The sequence below is a fragment of the Tiliqua scincoides genome, chromosome 5, assembly GCF_035046505.1.
Source record: "Tiliqua scincoides isolate rTilSci1 chromosome 5, rTilSci1.hap2, whole genome shotgun sequence".
Lineage (NCBI taxonomy): Eukaryota > Metazoa > Chordata > Lepidosauria > Squamata > Scincidae > Tiliqua > Tiliqua scincoides.
In genome coordinates, this window is record NC_089825.1 from 13,713,919 (window position 1) to 13,735,145 (window position 21,227).

The 21,227-nt window shown below is 45.5% G+C and overlaps 1 pseudogene; it reads left to right on the top strand.

Moving 5' to 3' along the window:
* Window positions 1-15,865: 15,865 nt before the first annotated feature.
* Window positions 15,866-15,985, top strand: LOC136654946 (5S ribosomal RNA; annotated as a pseudogene).
* The last annotated feature ends 5,242 nt before the right edge of the window (window positions 15,986-21,227 follow it).

The window sequence follows — 21,227 nt, forward strand, 5'->3', positions numbered from 1 at the left end:
CGAGGCCAGGGACTACAGCCCAAAGAGGGGAGAGCCTCACCAGGGCTTTTGGAGAACCCCAACAGGAGGGTACCCCAGGAGCGTATCTAGCCTGACCCCACTTACCTGGGAGGAGGACTATTCCCCACCTGGCTGGAACAGGAATCCGGTGACCACTGGGTCAGAAACTACCTGGGGAATTGAGAAGGGGACGCGCACACAATCCCGACCCGTCCCAAGACAACTCCTGTTCCAAGGAGGCTGCCCTGGCGTACGGACCTTCCAGTGGGGAGCATAACTTACCCGGCACAACTCGTGGTGAGGGTTACTGGAGAGGGGACCCGTGATGTAACTGGGGCCCCCTTTTCTGGGGACGGTTATGGACTTTAACTGGCATTGTATGGGGAATGCCCCGAGGGTTCCTGTGATGAAACAGGGCCCCACAGATGACTGTAAAAATCTCAACTAAAGTAAAAAAAAAAAAAGGTCAACAAACCCCTTTTTGCAGCTCCCCATTCTTCGAGCCAGTCAGGGAGAGACTGGACCGCACAGCAGACACCACACCCCTCGAGTCCGCCCCCCAATATGGACATCACAAGGCCTAATCCGAACTAACTTTCCCAGAGCTGGTGCAGCCACAGCCAACTTGCTGCATGCTGTGGTAAGGGAACATTCGTTCCCTTACCTTGGCGTAAGCCTCCAGTTCCCCGGTGGGTTTCCTTGGATCTAAGCCAGATATTTTGCTGTTGTCAGTCCAAGAAGAGTAAGGGGCAGGGAATGGTGATAGTACAAATAAGATGCTGCAGCAGGGATCACCTCTCCCTCCCCATTCCATCTGCCCTACCCTCTTCCACCAGAATCTCCCCTGTTCCTTCCCCCTATTTCCTACCACTACCTGCCATTCACCCCGCCCCCTCCTGCTGACTTACCTGCATTCTTGCTAGTGGCCAGTAGCTGCAGCTGGCTAGGTGGTGGTGCCTCCAAAATAGCCACTGGCATCGCACTGTGCATGATGCTGTAACGGTGAAATCTCTGTTCTTCTGTCTGGATTATGTTACCGTGGGTTAGGCTGTAACCTACACTACCTGTGATTCTCTTACCATTTACCTGGAACCCATAACTATTCTTCTCAGTGGTCTAGCTGTCAACAAAGGGAGACACTTGTACCTTCAGATAGCAGGTGGGGGCTCCTTAGATTGAATGAATGTATTGTATTGGCAACCTTCAGTCTCGAAAGACTATGGTATCGCGCTCTGAAAGGTGGTTCTGGCACAGCGTCTAGTGTGGCTGAAAAGGCCAATCCGGGAGTGACAATCCCTTCCACACCGGGAGCAAGTGCAGTCTGTCCCTGGTCTGTCTCCCTGGCTATGGGCCTTCCTTCTTTGCCTCTTAGCCTCAGACTGTTGGCAAAGTGTCTCTTCAAACTGGGAAAGGCCATGCTGCACAGCCTGCCTCCAAGCGGGCCGCTCAGAGGCCAGGGTTTCCCACTTGTTGAGGTCCATCCCTAAGGCCTTCAGATCCCTCTTGCAGATGTCCTTGTATCGCAGCTGTGGTCTACCTGTAGGGCGCTTTCCTTGCACGAGTTCTCCATAGAGGAGATCCTTTGGGATCCGGCCATCATCCATTCTCACGACATGACCAAGCCAACGCAGGCGTCTCTGTTTCAGCAGTGAATACATGCTAGAGATTCCAGCACGTTCCAGGACTGTGTTGTTTGGAACTTTGTCCTGCCAGGTGATGCCGAGGATGCGTCGGAGGCAGCGCATGTGGAAAGCGCTCAGTTTCCTCTCCTGTTGTGAGCGAAGAGTCCATGACTCGCTGCAGTACAGAAGTGTACTCAGGACGCAAGCTCTGTAGACCTGGATCCTGGTATGTTCCGTCAGCTTCTTGTTGGACCAGACTCTCTTTGTGAGTCTGGAAAACGTGGTAGCTGCTTTACCGATGCGCTTGTTTAGCTCGGTATCGAGAGAATGAGTGTCGGAGATCGTTGAGCCAAGGTACACAAAGTCATGGACAACCTCCAGTTCATGCTCAGAGATTGTAATGCAGGGAGGTGAGTCCACATCCTGAACCATGACCTGTGTTTTCTTCAGGCTGATTGTCAGTCCAAAATCTTGGCAGGCCTTGCTAAAACGATCCATGAGCACCAACCTTGTTTGGGATTTTCTTCGCTGTCCTGCTGAAGCAGGCCTTTGGAACTGCAACAGAAGGCATCTATCTCCGGACCAGATCAGACGGAAAGCTCTTCAACCTCTCCAGACTGAGAGCAAAATCCAAAGTCCAGCTGAAATGTCTGCGTGACTTCCTCTTTGCCGACGATGCAGCTGTCACTACCCACTCTGCCAAAGATCTCCAGCAGCTCATGGATCGTTTTAGCTCATGAATGAATGTAATAATATAATATAATATACAGTATTTATATACCGCCTTTCTTGGTCTTTATTCAAGACTTTATTCAAGGCGGTTTACATAGGCAGGCTTATTAAATCCACACAGGGATTTTTACAAATTGAAAGAAGGTTCTTTCTTTCAAGAACCACTACATATTCAAGGTGTTACACTTCGATCTGGTTTAACATTCTGGCCTCCATCCTCCCACGCTCCGAGCAGATGGAACAGCTCAGCTGCAGCTTGCTAGCTGCTTCAAGGTCGCACGGTGCCAGTGGCCTCGAACCGGCGACCTTGTGGATGTTAATCTGCAGGCAAATGGAGGCTCTACCCTCTAGACCAGACCTCCTGCCCAGACCAGGAGTTGAATGTCACCCTCCATATTCCCGCACACAGAAAACTAGCATGTCAGGGAAAGGGCTATATTGAATCCATCTCCCTGAATTTTTTTTTTTTTTTGGCAAGGAGCATTCAGTCCTAGATTCCGTATTTCAGTGGTACGGCCCAGATACAGATTTATTGTCTTAGAACTAGGCCTTAGCTAAGCTGATGTGGCGAAATTTCAGTGTCTGGTGCCTGTCAAATGTCACAGAAAGGATCTGGTGAATCTAGCAACTATTTACAGAAGGGTAAAGCAAATTGACAAAATTAGACCACAAGTTCCTTATATAGTCTACTCCAGGACTGTCTCTGGTCTCCTCAATCCATCATGCGTACTTAGAACAACAAGTTATTCCAAATATATAAGTAAGTTCCATGTCAATTGAAGGATTTGTGCCCTGGCCTTGATGCATTTCTCACTCTTAGTTCTCCATATTCCAGAGGAGCTGTCATGAGATGCAGCAAGGTTTCCCAGTTACTCATCCTGGCCAAGGCAAATATTTTGCAGCTGCTGCCAGGTCTATGAGTGGCTTCACCTTTTCACCCATACACATTTATACAGGAAACTCTCAGAATGCAATGAAATAGCTAAGGCTTTAGTGTAGCCAGAAAAGAGCAAGTCAGGTGAGCTGGGAAATCAAGATAATGTAGCTGGTGTCAAAAGAGAGTGAACTGACCGTTATTCGCATCTCACAAAAGGGAGGCAGGAGGGACTTGGGTCAACTCAAAAAGGGGGCGAAAAGCAGAGCGTGTAGCCAGCCACCCCACCCAATACACAGACCACGGGTTACTCAGATGATATGATATATCTACTTGGATGTGGAGAATATAAATTGATTTCAATTTATGTGAATCTTAGAAAACATCACCCCCTCCCCTTCTCTAGCTCATATCCTATGATATACAGATATGATGCCCACTGTGTACACTGACTTCAAACAGAAATGCACCAGTTGGTCACGCCAACTGCATCTGCAGACTCACTGGACATGCCCTCAAGGAGCTCCTGCATGCAGGGTGCTTATCTGCAGAAGGCAGCAACAAATATGGGAAGGGCCCCTCCATATGTTGTAGATCCCAGGAGTTTTAGGGTTCCGCATTGCACAGAGCAGTGATTTTTAACCTTTTCCATCTCACGATGCACTGACAAGACACTAAAATTGTAGAGGCATATCATCAATTCTTTTAAAATTGACAAGGCTCACCGCACTGCTGGTAGGGAGGGGAGTGTCACATCCCCAATGGCCCTACTAATAAACAACCCTTCCCAAACTCCCGTGGCACACCTGTGGACCGTTTGTGGCACACCAATGTGCTGTGGCACAGTGGTTGAAAATAGCTGGAACATCCTTGTTCAATGACTGTCAGAGCTTATAGTTGATGTAGTAATCACTTTGTATTTCTCTAAGACAGGGGTGTCCAAACTTTTAGGCAGGAGGGTCACATCATCTCTCTGACACTGCATCAGGGGCTGGGAAAAAAAGAATTCATTCACATTTCAAATTTGAATAAATTTACATAAATTAATATATTAGAGATGGAACTTGTATGAATGAATGAAGGTCTTGCAATAACTCAGGGCCTATAAAGGGCCTTGCACAAAGCAAAGCCAGCCTTTCCTTTGCTGCCGCTGCTGCATCACAGACATGGGACAGCAAGCAGTGGAGAGAGCCCTCATCCCACAGCTCATGCAAGAGGGTGAACAGTTGGCTGTCACACTGAGAGCAGTTGCATCAAGCCAGCGTGGGCTCCAGCAAGTCTCCAGAGGGCTGGAGGTTCATTGGAGACTGGGGTCTCCCCATGGGCCAGATTAGGAGTTCTCTAGGGCCGCAAGTGGCCCCAGGGCTGGGGTTTGAACACCCCTGCTCTAAGATACAGAATGATTTTAGTGGACTCTGCCAATGCCAAACCTCTGAGTTCATTTTTACTTTCAGTTTCTCCTTGCACTGGCCACACAATGAGTTTGACTTCTCTTCTTTTTTCCTAATTCTGGCTCACATCTCCCCATGGTCCCTATGTTTGGAACTGCCACAGACAAGTTTATATTGGTACATAGACATGGGTCGCCAGAGCTCTCCTCTTTGCTATCTCAAGCGTTGCCATTCACAGCAAAAATGACATTGGTATAGGACTAGTACAGTCTGGCCCGTGGCATCCGTGGGGATCTATTCCCGGACTGTCAGTGGATACTGAACCCATGGATATTGAGACCTGCAGGGGGGGGCTGAAAGGACCAGAAATGCCTCTAAGAAGGTGAGAGGCCTTCTGAGGTGCACAGAGGTCAAGTGCAGCCTCTACCGCACCTCAGAACACCTCCCGGACGTGACCCTGGGAAGTTTGGTGAGACCCTCCAGATGCAGGGTGGGACATGCGGTAAGTCAAACTCATGGGTCCTGAACCTACAAATACAAAGGGCCAACCTGTGTACACTTCCCTTAACATTGCTTCATATGAGACAACAATTTATTTATTTATTATATTTTTATCCCACCTTTCTCCCCCTAAGGGACCCAAGGTGGCTTGGGTGTTTTTATTATTATTACGTATTATTACACAGAGGACACTTCGGTCTGCCTCTGTGGAGCTGATGTTTCAGATGAAAAGTCATTTCATGTGTACTGTAAAACTTTTTCCCTGCCACATGGCTTACCTACACACTGCCACAATCCTGTACATTGCCCCTCCATCAGCAGTCCTGCATTCATCTTTATGCCCAACTGAAGTTAATGGATGTAAGCATGCAGAACAGAATGTAAGATTGAAGACTGACTTTATGAAACAAGAAAAAAAAAAAACACAATCATTATGTCGTTTCAGTGTAATTGTTGCATATTTTCCCCTTCTGTGTATTTAAGTAACACAGCAGTACAACACATATTGCGATGTAAAGAGTTACTGTTCTAAACATTAAGTTTAAATGTTGTGAACATTATAGATTCTTGGTCGGGCAAGCAGGATGATAATTGGAGAAAAAGTTACTTCTGCTTGAATTCCAGTAAAGCATAAAGTAACTACAGCCTACGTACCAGGATATAATAAGACATGCAAATGATCCAACACTTAATTTATAAGAACATCAGAGGAGTCCTCTTGCATTAAACCAAAGTTCCATTGAGATAAGCATCCTGTTGAAAAAAAAGCATCTAGTGACATGTTTGTGATCTGGTTTCCATTATCAAAACCAGATGGCCATAGATGGCCATAGATGGCCAAAGTTCCATCTAGTCCAGCTTCCTGTATCTCGCAGTGGCCCACCAAATACTTCAGGGAGCACACAAGGCGAGAGACACAACCTGCATCCTGGTGCCCTCCCCTGCATCCGGCAATCAGAGGCAGCCTACCTCTAAAACCAAGAGCTTGCACATGCCTGCCATGACTTGCAACCCATGATGAACTTTTTCTCCAGAAAGTTGTCCGATCCCCTCTTAAAGGCATCTAGGCAAGTTGCCATCACAACTTCCTGTGGCAAGGAGTTCCACAGAATAATTGCACGTTGGGTAAAGAAATACTTTCTTTTGTCTGTCCTAACTCTCCCAACACTCAACTTTAGTGGATGTTCCCTGGATCCGGTGTTATGTGAGAGGGAAAAGAGTGTCTCTCTATCCAGCTCCTGCATAATTTTGTATGTCTCAAAATTTTGTATACCTCCCATATGAAATGTGGGAAAGGCTTATAATTTCCAGAAATTCTCAGCATGCATAGCAACATAAGGAAAGTTTAACTGGATCAGTCCACAGGCCTTGTAAAGGGTTATTAAGCCATATGCTAGCTAGTGCTAGGGGCCATTCCCACAACTAGGCTATCGTATTCCACAGACTAATGATGCGTAGTGTCAAGAAATACCTCCCTTTGTCTGTTCTAAATCCCCAGCCATGCAGGTGTCCGTGACTCAGTGGCATAGCTACAGAGGGAGCCATTTGGAGCCAGCTGCCCAAAATGGCTCTGGTGGCAAGTGGGAGGGGCCACTTACATGGTACATTGCGGCACCTGCAGTACATACTGCCCATCCACCCATACCCATAGCTAAACCATTGGGGTCCAAAAGGAGGCCTGGGAGCCAAAGCAGAGGAGCAGGAAATTTCCTGGGATCTCAGCAGGCCTCATAGTGAGTGAAAAATGGAGGCCAGGCTGACTTGAAGCCCATGTCTATTGGGCAGGTAGACTTGGACTCCAGAGCCTCTGCTGTGGCTGATGTTGGGGGAAAACTTGGCATTGAGTACAGCTGCCATGCCTGTGGGTGGGGGGGGGGAAGCCTCACTCATCTTCCTCCTCTACATCAGGAAGCCCCATAGACTTTTTTGCTCCTCCCCACCGCCATTTTGCCCACCAGCATAGCCATCCTCCCCTGCCCTGTTTTGCCCTGCTCCTCCCCCTTTCAGAAGGAACCCAAAGGAAACTTTTGTACCCCCTGATAAAATTCCTCTCCAATGCCCTAGCTAGAGTCCTAAGCATGGGTTCACCCCCGGAAGATGTGGGGATATCTCTGTATACCACAGACAAAAGATGACTCCCTTGCCTCTTTGGTCCATCACATGAAAGCAACAGAAATGCCACATGGAAACTCCACCGTTCTTTTTCAAACTTCTCCCAGCGGTTTGTCCTTTGGTTTCGCTGCAGCATTTTAAAAAAATCCACAGCCTGCTTGCTGGAGCAAATGACAAAGGACTTGGTGGGAAGACAAACAAGTTTGTTCAAGCCTTTTTGACATGTTCCTTTTTTTTTAAGCTTCCTGTTGGCCGGAGCACATTGTGTTCCTCTGTATCGCAGCCCTTCAGAGCCATATGTGGAAGTAATAAAGTGTCACCCTGCTTCCTAAGATATGGGAAGATTTGTTTAGCCAAACTGACGAAAGAAAATACTACGAACCGATTAACAAATATGGTTATGCGTGGTCCGGGCAGGGAGCAAGCTGCAGACCTGGCATGCAGGAAATATGAGTCAGCACAGGCAGTGAATAACCGTCCGTTATGGATTGTCAGGGTCTCTTGCCAAGGCCAGGCCAGCAGCAGGTTAGCTGGAAAGCAGAGCAAGTCTGCCAGAAGTTTCCTTTCCACTAGGATTCGATTTCCAGCTGCAGAAATGTATGCATATGTATTGAAGGGATGCTGGCTCAGTGCTAGAGGGACCCTGTTTTGTCTTCAGTGCAAAATCCACAGCTTGCTTCAGCTGGCATTCATGTGAAAATGAAACTAAGTAATACACTTCCAAGTGATGTGATTTACACATAGTGGGCCTGCTGGCTGAGCCCAGCATTATACAAAACATGTGCTTTCCTTTAGGGGTGTAGCGCCATCTAAAGGTTGCCAAACATGTTTTGCAAGAATGCCCTTTTCTGCTTCCTATGTCTTCAGCATTGGCCAGCTTGCAGCTTCTTTTGCAAGCAAAACAGGGCTTAGTACTCATAAGGTCTGTGCTGTGAAACATTTTGCAGCTGAAATGCTGGGGGATAGAAGATCTGTTCTTGATTTGATCCTTGGCTGTTATTGACAAGACCCAGCAGCAAAAGTCAAGAATGACGCCTATATTTTGGAGTTATTTTTCAGGGATTACCGTAGTTATTTTATTTGGGCTTGCAATTCATTTCTGTTTGAAAGTTCCAACACGAGAAAAAAGAGTGACATAACAGTGAACCCAACAAGCCCAACACAAAACAAACAGAATACAGGTCGTTCCTTGTTATGCACTGGGGTTCTGTTTCAGAACCCCTAGTGGATAAAAAAATTATGGATAAAAAGACAGTGGAAAAATAGATTTAAAGACCCACTTTCAGGTTTCTTGCCCCTCTGTTGCTCCTAATGAAATAAGGTTGTGCCTCTACATCCAGCAGGGGTTTGATTCTAGGACTCCCTGCTGATACCATAAAATGTGTTAAATAAAAGCAGTTTAAAAAAATTAAAGAGTGCATCCCTTTACAATTGTGGTTTAAAACAGCTTTACTTACTGTTGGAGACAGTCAACAATTAGAAATGCATAGGACCCCCTGCCTCTGTCTGGCTCAGCTGAAGAATGGAATGATCGCTTGCATGACTGTCTTGCTACAACAGTAAGAAAAGGAGTTTTTTTTTTTTCTAAACTAATTTTAAAGGGATGCATTTTCCCCCTTCTCCAGGGATCAGCACATTCCTTCGCATTTGCAGTGGCCATTCGTGTTGAGTCAAATCTGTGTATATATATATATATATATATATATATATATATATATATATATATATAAAATCAGTGTATAACAAGGTTGGACCTGTATTGCTGTTTCAGCAGTTTGAATTGCCTTTAGTATAGTCACACATGCACATACAGGCAGATAACAAGTTCAAATCTTCACTGAGACTAACATATTTGAAATGATAGAGATTGTTGTAAAATCTTGGCCAAGCTCAAACTGGGGGGGGGGGGGGTCTGATTCTGGCATGAACATATAAAACTACCTTATACTGAGGCCATACATCTAGCTAGACCAGAGGTGTCAAGCATAAAGCCTATGGGCCAGGTGTGGCCTGCAGAAGCCCTTTATCCAGCCCTTGGGATTTCCCAGCACCACCATCAGTTGCTATCAGCTGCTGAGTTGTGCTGGGGTGTCACTGCTGAAAGTTACGATAATGGTAATTGGACTCTCCCATATCTTGAAATATGCTCAGGATTTGTGTATTTTCTCTTCTGCCATTTGCAGAGAAAAAAGTGCTTATTACTAGTCGTGACCTGCTCAATGACATCACTTCTGGTCCTCAGCAGGCATCAGGAAATGCTATTCGGCCCGCTGTAGGAAACAAGTTTGACACCACTGATCTAGACCAATATCACCTACACGAACAGACAGCAGCTCTCCAAGCAGAGAGAGGTCTTTGCTCCACAGAGATGCTAGGGATAAAACCTAACACTGTTTACAATGCAGGCGCCATACCACTGAGCTATAGCTTCACCCTTGCGTGGGCATGCAGGGGAAGATCAAAAAAGGACTAGAGCAGAAAACATGATCAAAGGTGATCTGGTTGTCAGATCATGGAGGCATGAAGATGGTGGTCGGGGGGGGGAGGGCTATTCAGAGTGAGGATTAATGAGAAAAGACTGGAGGCTCAATCCTATCCAATTTTCCAGCACTGATTCAATCACAATGGAGTCCCAAGGTAAGGGAACAGATGTTCGCTTAACCTGAGGAGACCTCTGTGACTGTACCCCCACTGCTGGATGCAACACACACTCCATTGGCGGCCTGCCCGGCAGCAGTGAGGTAGGTGGGGGCATGAAGAAGTGGGCAGGAGATGTTCCAGGGTGGGGGGAGGCGAAGGGAGGGCGGGAAGAGGGTGGGGGGAGGCATGCTGGGGGAGGGAGTAGGACGCAAGGGAAGCAGGAGCAGTGGAGCTTTGCTTCCCCGGATCCTAAGCCTCCATGTCGGGCTGTCTGCCCAACAGGGCGCTCTAAATTCTATGCAGACCCTTGGGTCGTTGTAGAATTGAATAGCCCCATTGTGGGGCTACTTGCTTTACCTAGGGGAAGGGGGAGAAAGTCCCCTTTTCCCAAGGAGGCAGCGGTGGCAACCTGGGGCATGCTGGATGCAGCAACAGCCATTTTCTGCGCCGCTGCAGCCCCACGCACCAGGTAGCTCAGGATTGGCTTGCGGATCTTTCAAAACATTTTTTTAATTAAAGTTGCATAATATATAAAAGTTGTATTATAGATATAATATATAAGCATATTGTAATTCTATTATTTTACTGTCAGCACAGGAAAATATTTACATACCCAAGAGTGTAAAATTTTGCCCCCAGAAAGACAGAAATTCAGTTGTATTGGATTTTCCCCATAACTTTCTGAAACTGGACTATAACCGTTACAAATTCAAACTTCTTAGCTGGCGCCTGATGATATTTCAAATATGTGAGAAGCAGCTATTTATGGTCATCACTCTGAATTGTTGTAACTATGCTTCCTGAAATGTCTGTCGTCATTTTAAGCTTATGCTCTCAGTTTTACAAAACTGTAATTTTCATTAAAGAAATATTGGACTATATCTTTTATGCGGCGGAGAATTTCGCGCTAGCTTACCAACCCAACTCCTTAAAAGTAGCGGTTGCTGTGACAACAGCTGCTTAAAAAAAATTACAAGGCTTTCTTCAACCATCTTTGTTTGGCCTCCTTGCAAGAGGCACTATAAGCGTCAGGATTTCACTGCCTGGCCGTAATACCACTTTTTTTCCTCCCATCTGTTAGTCACTGTACAAGATGGAAAGTGATCAGGGAATGAGTCAGAAACGGTATGAGGCTGCTTTCATTTGTGTTTTAAAAAAAACGTTGGAAGGTTGTTTCATCCTGTATTTACAGAATAATGATGTTGGGTCGATTTCTTAATGCTATATTTGGGCATGGGAGACTTTGCCATACCCATGGCTGGCCCTGGGCAAGTAGGGATAAGAAACCACAATTTCATCTGCCCATTTGTTCTAGCCTATGCCGTTACATCTTAGTTTTCATGCATGATATTTGCATGTATGATGAACTCATGTGGAGTGGTAGTGAAGAATGGCACTGGACACGTGTGAAAGCTAGTGCAAAACTCTGCTAGTCACAAAACTCTGCTTTTAATTCTCTGCAAATAGAGACTCTGCTAGTCACAAAACTCTGCTTTTAATTTCCTGCAAATAGAGACAAGGTGTCTTAGACTGAATCCATGTAGCTCAGCAGTGTTGGCATCGACTGGTGGATGACCTGCCACAGGAATCTTTGCCTGCCCTACCTGGGGATGACGGGGCCTAAACCTGGGACCGTCTCTGTACAAAGGAGGGGCTCTACTAGTGAACAACATTCCCTCCCTTGTTGCTTTTCCAGAATACTTATCACATGTTAGCATTTCGCAGTAACCCTGTGCACATGGATTGGGCTCTAAGCCAGTGGTTCCCAAACTTTTTAGCACTGGGACCCAGTAAATGACCTTCCATCGGGACCCACCTAGGTCTACAAGACTTTTAAAAAAGGAGTTCTAGAAATAAGTAATATTTTATTTAATTATAAGCAGTAATAACCAAGAAAAAGACCCTCAAACATTTCTCTCCCTATATTTTACACATGCTCACAAACTACAGGGTTTGAGCTCTTTGCAAGGTAATTAGCAGCTACAGTATATGATGCCTGAATAGCTTCAGGACTTGAAGCAATTAGTTATCTGATCTTCGCATCACCCTTTGGCAACCCACCATCACTGGGTCCTCACCCACAGTTTGAGAACTACTGATCTAAGCACATTTTAAGATAACGTTGCGCATAAATATAAACAAAAATGTGTAGATTTCCTTGGAAAGAGTAAATAGTTGCATAAAATGATTTTGTAAAATATTAATTTTATTTTTTGTTTAGGGAAAAAAATTCAAAATGTCCATTGCAATGTATTTTTGTGTATATTTGACAAGACTAGAGTAGATTACCCTAGCACGGCGGGCCCTTAGGCGCAGGGTGCAATTGGCAGCAATTTGTCCAGTTGGCTTAAAGTCAGCTATGCCCATGCAGATATTCAAAAACCACATGCAACTAATTTTTCAAGGAAGCACTGGAATCCAATCCAGTGGTAGCAAGAAAAAAATGCAGAGGTAAAGTAACTTTCTGGAAGGTGAACTTTTTTTCCCTGTATGTTCTATTTCTGAAAGTGAAGCAATGAGATATTTCACATTGATACTCCCATATTTGCATTAATATGATTCAGTTTTAATTTCCAGATCCAGATCACACAGCAAGAAGGGTGGGTGAGGAGGGACTGGCTACTTGCTGGGGAGATGCTTATCGCCCTCCTGCGATCATTGGATCCACTGGTTCCGCATACCTTGGTCTGCATAGAACTTACATTCAGATAAGCTTGCAAACAGGGAAGTTCCATTCCTGTGGTCTGCACCCTTCAAAAATGCAAGTGGGATCAAAACATTATTGCAGAATGTCATGCACAAGGGCAACAGATTGCTACAGTGTCTCATCTGTACCTTTGATGGCCAGTTGCAGCCATGCCAATTCACTCTTTGAAGTCTTGTAACAGATGTGGCACATCTGGACCAGGGACCAGGGAATCCAAGAAAATAAACTGCCAAACAAGTTGTAGGTCTGGCCCTATTACTACAGGAAAGCTCAGGTCCTATCCAAATGAAATGCAGGTGACGACTTGCCTTAAAGTTGGACTCTGTCATGGAAAGGACTGTGTAAGGAGAATTATTTTTCTATAGTACAGTACACACCTATCAAGTTCCCCAACTTCCAGACTGCAGCCTTTTCAGGTCATCTCAGCTCAAGAGAGGAGCGAAGTTGTGAAGTATGTGTAGCCTCCTCTAATATTTTGGCTTCAGGATAAAACCCTCTTACCAACTGCCATAAGAACAGCCCAACTGAATCAGGCCATAGGCCCATGTACTCCAGCTTCCTGCATCTCATAGTGGCCCACCCGATGCTTCAGGGATCCCACAAAACACCTGTATCCTGTTGCCACTCCCTTGCATCTAGCATACAGAGATAGCCTCCTTCTAAAACCAGGAGGTTATATATAGCCATTGTGGCTTGCAACCGGTGATGGACTTTTCCTCCATAAATCTGTCCAATCCCCTTTTAAAGGCATCTAAGCCAGGTGCCATCACCACATCCTGCGGCAAGGAGTCCCACAGATTAACTACATGCTGGGTAAAGGAATCATCGTCATTGGTAGTTTAAAACCTCTAGCAAGCATGCACCCTGTGACTTGTAGGGTCTCATGAGAACATCACATCGTAGTGAAATTGGCCTTCACCTCACTGCCATGGTGACAGACAAGCCTGGAGGATATCTATCAAGTGACATGCTCATCACCACAAGCTCCACTCCTTTCCCTGCTTCCAGGCCAGCACAAAGGGGTTTGGAGATCTTATTGAACTTGCCCCACAGGCACATTGACAAGGGTGACTGGCCATATAGTTAAAGAATGTGAAGAAAACATACTTAATTCAAATACACCAGAAATACAGAGGAGCAATAATGAGAGATCACTTTATAGTAGAAAAACTGATAGCTGACTGCTGGAGGTTGGGTTTTTACTCAGTTATGAAAAAGCTGGCTTCATTTACCATTAATGTTCTTCCTGTGGATAAAATAACCAAGGTCTTGAGAAATAAACAAGTGTGGTGAACTTTTAATTTCTTTTTTTAATACTATTACAAGATCTATAAGGATGATTTTATCATTATCAAAATTTAGCAGTTCATTAATCCATAATGAGGACTAATACTGTTGAACACAGAAATGTCAACATTACACAAGTGCTGTATTTATTTTATTTTTGCAGTAGAAACGTATGTATATTCTATGCCGAATTATATACGCTCATTCTTTTCCTTATGAAAAATCTGAAGGCCTGCTAGTTTTCCCTTCTATGCAGTATATGCTCCAGTAAAGGAAACCCAAATATACATTCTGTGGGGCCATAAAACTATGTACAATGTTTGAAACGCTGAAACAAAGATTCCCAAAATTAGCATGAGATCCACTGCATCATGTGTTTTACAGACTTAAAGCTCAATTCTCCTTGCGCTTTCATGTGATGTTATATTGCATTATAGGAACAATACTCTTAAAACTACACAGCCACTGACAGCCCAATCCTTTCTTCTCTGGCCATCATCAGCGTGCCTCTTCCACTGGCGCTGACTGCCATAAAATGGTCAGGGTTAGTAGTAAAAGACTCTCTGGAGTGTACAAAGCTGCATGCTGCTTGAGTGCCAGCAGAAAGGCTGGGGTCTTCTTGCATGCTCAAGAGCAGCAACACCCAAAGTCACGACTGTGGTCCCCGTCCAGATCGCAGCTTTTGGTTCCACTCCTGCACAGCTTGTTCCCCTGGAAGATCTGGGCACCAAGATGCTCTGGGACATTGTGTTCATTACCTGGCATGCCAAAAGGCTGCACAACAGGACATCTGGGCAGACCCACCTGGTGCCCAGCTCTTCCAGGAGAATGAGCCCTGTGGGAGCAGAACCAAAAGATCCTACTGAAACCCAGATCTGGTCCTTGACTAGCCCTGCTCAAGAGGAACCAGACTCCTCCAACAGTGGAGGTATGGTGATGAAAGAAGGGGGATGGGCAGATCAGGTCTGGGAAGGGGGTGCGTTAGGCAGCATCCTAACCGAATCCTATTCTGAATCCTAACCCCCTTCTCAGACCTGTTCTCAGGCAGACCCACACCAGCTATTTCACTAGTGAAGGTCAGAGTAGCAAACCATCCCCCCCGTGCTACAGAAGCTTACCCCAGCTTGTTTGTATGATTGTTCCTTTATCCAGATGAGACCTCAGCAACTCCCCTCCCCAGATGCAGTGGTAACATTTTGGTCCTGCTGCATTAGTGTAAGGAGAACAATAGAATTAGGCTCTGAGACAATCACCCACTTGCACAGTTGTGGTGATGGGGCATTTGGTGAAATTACAGCACAACATTTGTTACAAAGAGGTTAAAACAATTTAAAAAAAAAAATAAATCAAAAAATAGCACCATACATGGAGCTATACAGAATGATGATTGAATTAAGTGTGATAACGAGATAACCAAGAAGACCCAACACAGCATCAAGTATGGTCGTCAAGAAACAAAAATAATGGAAATTCCAACCCGAGTTCCTCAGATGAGAATCATCCATGTTGGCAGTTTCGAAACAAGCAATAAATCAGAAAGTGCAATTTGCTGTCACGGACAGGGTCCGTACCTCACGATTAAACTTTTTTGTGATTCATACAACACAGCATCAAACAAGAGTTCGTAATTATTTCAGAAGGTGTTGTAATTCACAGGTCAAATTTTGATTGAGAAAGGTGTTATTTTTTATTACTTTGATGCTGGAAAATCACAATGGGATTGGACATGTTTGTGATAATATTTACATACTGCTTTTCAACAACAAAAACACAGTTATCGTTCTCATTATCTGCTAGGGTTAGGTTCATGGAAACTCTTGTAGACAGCAAATTCGCAGATAATGAACGATTGACCCTATGGAATCATACCTATGACAGTAGGATCGTACTGTGGGGGGAGGGAAGGGGTAGCCTCCCTGCCAGCAGAGACCCTCAGGAAGCTAGAAGAATGCAGCAGGAAGTGCCAAAATATATCTGAATGCTTCAGATACCTTCTGGAAGCTGCAGGGACTGCTACCCTGCACATTCCCAAACTCGTCTGATCTTGGAAGTTAAGCAGGGTCAGGCCTGCTTAGTACTTGGATGGGAGACCGCCTGGGAATACCAGGTGCTGTAGGCTTATACCATAGTCTTTCGAGACTGAAGGTTGCCAACCATCTAGGGACCTTCAAAATGGCACCTACAACCAGCGCAGACCCCTTTAAAATGGCCTGTGTAAGCTTCCACAGGCCATTTTAAAGGAGTCCACGCTGGTCACAGGCACCATCCTGAAGGTGTCTGAAGCTTCCAGGAGGCTTCTGCATAGCAGGTAACGAGGCACAGATGATGAGAAAAGGTAGCAATTCTGCCCTTGCATGTAAAGAGAACTGACTGTATCTGGATTAGATTAGATTACATTACATTAAGGTATACATTACATTAAAGAGGCACATCCAATCAGAAGGAACTGTATCCTGTGACTTGGTGCCAACAATATTCAGAATACCTCAAGCAATTCATTGACAGAGAAACTATATATATATAATTTCTCTGTCAATGAATTGCTTGAGGTATTCTGAATATTGTTGGCATTATATATATATATTCTGAATATTGTTGGCATATATAATATTGTTTAATATTGTTTAATAACATATATATTGTTTAATATATATATATTAAAGCTGAAATACATGGAAGTGAGCATTTACCCTAAGCCAGCCAACAACTTGGCCAATTTGCTTGCTCAAAGTTTGTCACTATAAACAGGATTTTCTCCCAGATTTTTACAGCACGACAGTATATAAAAAGAATATACGTGGCTTATCTCGAGCTGTTCTCCGCTAGCCCATGGTATATCGATATAAATGGAAAAGCTAAAAAAGTACACTGTACTTTGATTCTTGAATAGTTTTCTAATGAGCTAGCATACTATATTATGATTTTGATATAAATCAGTGGTTCTCTAACTGGTGGGTTGCAACCCACCAGTTCGTGTAAAGGTTCCCCTGTCCCTTTAAGGGGGTCGTGTCCCTTTAAGGGACAGGGAAGAGGAGAGGCAGGGAAGCAATTCTCAGGATCATACCCATATGGGGGCGAGGGGGATGCTTGTGACTTACTTTATGAAGACAGGGTTGCAGCAGGCTGCAGGAGGTGTGGGGAGCCCTGCGCAGCCTTCCACAGTGCTCTCCAAGGCTTGGAACATTCGAAGAAAGTGGGCACAAAGCACTTCCGTTTTGCAGGCGATTTGCGCCCGCTTTCTCCTAATGTTCCAAGCCACGGGGAGCTCTGTGCAGCCCTCCTGCAGCCCGGTCTTCATAAAGTCACACGCACCCCCCCCCCTTAGCGGCACAATCCTGGGGATCGCATCACTGCCCTAGCCCCTCCCCCACAACAACTTACTGAAGGAGTAAAGCTCCCTCAAAGTTTGAGAACCACTGATATAAAGGGATATTGATTTACGGCCCAATCCTATCCGGGCCTTATGGTGGCAGATCTTGGAATACACCACCATAAGTCCTGCACCAATGTTTGCCAGACAGACTCAAAATGGCAGAATCTGTTACTGTTATGGCAGCCCATGTCCAGAACATTGCAAGTTGGATGAGCCTAGTAGCACACCTGAATTCACAACACTAAAAGCAGCAGAATATTGATGCATGCAACCATTTCGGGGGGGGGGGGATGAACCAAATAGGACCCACTTGGCTCAATTGCCATTCAGAACCAAAGGAATGCAGACAAGTCTCAAATAAAACATGCACTGTCTCAAATAGGAGACAACAGCTCCCAAAGCAGCACCCATATTCCACTCTCCCTAGTTTTGGGGAGGGTTACTCTTTGTATGGCCTGCTTTGAAGAAGAGGAGGAGGAAAGGAGGTGCCCTCTTCTCTTGCTCAACCTCCAAGCAAATGAGAAGATGGAGCAGTTGGGCAGATCTCAGGTTGGCAACGCAGACACCAAGGCACCCTCCACAGCTTACATTTCAAAGCAGCTGCCTTGTGGGTTTGCCCTATATGCCATTCATTTCATTCAAATCCCCAATTTGCTTTGTACCATCGGGGGCTGGAGGGGTTTACCTATGGGGTGGCAAAGCAGCAGACTTTGTTCCTTCTAGACCAGTGTTTCTCAACCAGTGGTATGCGATGTGGTGTCTAGTGGTACGCATGGCAGACACCCTCTGCCCAGCAGCAAAACCAGGCCGTGATGCGCTAAACAACTCTAGGAAGCTCGGCTTGATGGGCAGAGCTCCGGTGTGTTTTTTTCACACGCTTGGAAAAGCCCTCCTTCCCACCCTGAGCCTCTTACTGGTGTTAGGTGCATCACGTCCCGGTCTTGCAGACCTCCCAACCTGGAAGTAACTGGCAAAAATATCATCGTCAATTACTTCCAGTGGTATGCTCAATGGGTCTTTCCCCATGCAGTGGGTGAAGCAATGCTTTGGGCAGTGGGCATGGTGATGCACCATTGCCCCACCCCCCCACTGGTCTTTTGGCTATAACTTTTTGTATGTATTGGCAACCTTCAGTCTCGAAAGACTCTGGTATCGCGCTCTGAAAGGTGGTTCTGGAACAGCATCTAGTGTGGCTGAAAAGGCCAATTTGGGAGTGACAATCCCTTCCACACCAGGAGCAAGTGCAGTCTGTCCCTGGTCTGTCTCCCTGGTTGTGGGACTTCCTTCTTTGCCTCTTTGCCTCAGAACTGTTGGCCAAGTGTCTCTTCAAACTGGGAAAGGCCATGCTGCAAAGCCCGCCTCCAAGCGGGCCGCTCAGAGGCCAGGGTTTCCCACCTGTTGAGGTCCACTCCTAAGGCCTTCAGATCCCTCTTGCAGATGTCCTTGTATTGCAGCTGTGGTCTACCTGTAGGGCGCTTTCCCTGCACGAGTTCTCCATAGAGGAGATCCTTTGGGATCCGCCCATCATCCATTCACACGACATGACCGAGCCAACGCAGGCGTCTCTGTTTCAGCAGTGCATACATGCTAGGGATTCTAGCATGTTCCAGGACTGTGTTGTTAGGAACTTTGTTGGAACTTTGTAGTTAGGACTATGTTATTAGGAACTATAACTTTTTATAGAATAGAGATTTCAACAGTTTGTTGCATTGCGTTTCACATGCAATTACACATTGAATGATCTATACCATGATTGTATTATTCAAAAATACCAACATTTTGACCAATAGTGCTGTCACACACAAACCCCTCGTCACTCCCCTGTGTGTGTCACCCAGTGCGGCTTGTATGCACCTGGTGGTGCCACCGAGACCATAGGAGACACACAGGAACAGGGACAGAGAAAATGCGGCAATTCTCAAGAACAGGAACAGCCAGAGAGACTTCAAGGAACCTCATCAAAATGATTTCCAGTATAAATGCAGAAACCACAATGTGGTACTGCTGCAAAAATACAAAATGCCAGCTGGTTCCTAACCGCAAATATTCTGTCCGTGTTATTTTATGCCGTGTTATTTTATTCAAGTCTTGAAGCTAAGCAGAAGAAAGACACCTCAGCACGGGCGGGGGAGGGGGGGACACGACTCAAAGAGATCTGCTTTTCCATATAGAGAAGGAAAATAAAAAGCAAAAGAATAAATTGCTACTGGACATAATACATAGAAGCACTAGAGTGCCAGCTTCTTTCCCCCACCCCCCAATTCAAATTGCAAAGAACATGTGAAACAGCATTGCAAACATATGTGGCTAACTAAGAAATATGAGGTCACCGTCAGATAGTCAAGCATTGGCTATATTAGGAGAACAAGCCGATTATGTAAATACTCTACTCCCAAAGCTGTGCAGTGTATCTAAAGGGCAGTTTATACTGTAATAAATATTTATAACTTGGAGCTCTTATTTATACTTCCAGAGACGGGGCAAGAAATATTGCACGGGTATGCTTTCGCTCACTGTCCTAGCGGAGGTGAACAGGAGTCTCGCTTTTATACAACGTTTAATAGGCTGGGACACCGCCACTGCTTTTGGGAACAATGATCGGGGCGATGTGTCATAGCTATTCAAATTCAAAATAACTTTGGAGGTACTGCTGGTTATAGTTGTCTATATTGCTTTGCATTGCGGCTGTGTCTTAAGTACAACAGGGTTGCCCTGGGTCCCTTTGGGGAGAAGGGCGGGATATAAATAAAGTTTTATTATTATTATTATTATTATTATTATTACAACAGCAGAGGCTCAAGCCAGCCTGGAACCCACAGCCTGTGAACAGGAACAACTGTTACAACCAGAAGAGGAGGAAGCTTAGTTACACACTACTGCACTGCAGACTGCATGCGATTATTTTGCTGGTACTGCGCATCATTTTATTCAGTAGGCATGCTTTATGATAGCAATACTGAAGAACTTTCCAAGTGTTCTAAACGGCATAGAACCGCTGTGCAATGAGGGAATGGATTGGCACACATTAGCCCCACCTGCACCCTCACTGCGTCGACTACCCTTATGTACATGTGCAAACAAGTTGAATGCACGTGGTATAGGCTCATTCATTCATTCATTCCACCTTTATTGGCATAAACAATCCAACAAGAAGACAAAATTAAAACATTCAAGGTAGCCACCAAAGTGTGGTGTGGTATAGGCTCTTTCCACACCCTGTGGTACGATGTTTTTACAGGGTCCAGATTGCCCAGGCAGAGCCCATACACAAACAACAAAGATGCACGCAGGTTTTGTGCACAAAACAAATCATCGATGCAGGACACAGAAGAGGCAGAGCCTGCAATAGGCTTGCTCCCTCCATAGCATGTTGCTTTCATACAGGTTAGAACATGGGAAAAGTTATTCCAGAGATCTTGTTCCACAAAGCATGACTGCTAAAAAAATAAAAAATAAAACAACCATAATGATATATAACATCAGATGCCCAGGAAGAATAACCACATGTGATCTCTGAAACGCATTGGTGACTGAACAACTGTCCTCCCATGCCCTCCCTAAATGTTCCTCCTGGTCACATGCCATGACATTTCATGAAGTTGCAGCATTTGCCATGGTTTGGCAGCAGCGACATTCCACATAGAAGGTCAACTGCAAAATCTGCAGAAGACTGAGCTAGGTCTAGAATGAGTTTCCAATCAGACTGAGGCTGCAATACTATGCACACTCAGTGGTGCACCTCCCATTCATTCTATGGGGCAAATGCCCTGGGCGCGGAGCCTCGCACGCCTTTAGGACCCCGCTGAAGCCTCTCTGAGGCTCCCGGCGGAATCAGAAACGGTGCTTCCGGTTTTACGGAAGCACAATTTAAAGCATTGGGAAACATCAGAGAGGCTTCCTCAGCACATCCTGAAGTTGTGTGAGGTTCCATGAGCTCCAGGTAAGTCGGGGGGGGGGGAAGCAACAACCCACAGGGAAGCACCATCAC